Raw genomic sequence first — 847 nt, forward strand, 5'->3', positions numbered from 1 at the left:
CGAGGGGACGGCCGAAAACGCTTCCGAGTCTCGCTCTGGAGACTCGGGCCGGCCCCTGCGTGGCACGGGTGGCCGGGAGGACGTCCCTGGCCCGGCGCTGCTCCGGCGTGTGTCCTGGGGTCGACCAGAGGGCCCTGGGTGCTCCGTGTCTGGCTGCGATGGTGGCGATTTTGGGGACAGATGCCCGTGTCGCGGGTTCCCTGGGCCGGCGGCGTGGTCGGTGACTCGACCTCCTGTCTCCTGGGGAGGTATATGTTTCACTCCGAGCCGGCATTTTGGGCCACCGGGTTATTGCTGACACGCTGTCCTCTGGCGACCTGTCGCTGGAGAGGTTGGGTCTCTTGGATGCGTCGCGGGTCTTCGGCCTCCCGGTGACCCGGCTAGCCGGCCCTGCTCGTGCTTGAGCCGCCTGCTGGGGCCCGTGTGCCCGGTCTCTCATGCATCCGAGCGTCCCAGCTCCCGGTGCCGCCTTGGGTCCGGGTCTCTGACCCACCTGGGGGCGGCGGGGAAGGTGGCGCGGGCTTACCGTGCCACCGTGCGCTCCCCGCTGCGGGCACCTGGGGCGGCCGTGACAACCCCACTCCCGCTGGCTCCGTGCCGTGCGTGTCAGGCATTCCTCGTCTCTGCCGGGTTGTCTGCCGCCCCTGTCCTGGGGCTGGGGATGGCCAGGCTGATCTGCTCGCTGGCCTCTGGGGAGGCTGTGGCTGGCCGGCCGACCCTGCTCCGGGGATGCTTTCCCTGATCGATGTGGTGATGTCACGCTCTCCCGGGCCGGGACCGAGCCGCGACGGGCGAGGGGCGGGCATTCGTGGTGAATGAGACCCGTTCTTCTCGTCCCGCCCGCGGG

Source organism: Macaca fascicularis, chromosome 10, assembly GCF_037993035.2.
Source record: "Macaca fascicularis isolate 582-1 chromosome 10, T2T-MFA8v1.1".
Taxonomy (NCBI): domain Eukaryota; kingdom Metazoa; phylum Chordata; class Mammalia; order Primates; family Cercopithecidae; genus Macaca; species Macaca fascicularis.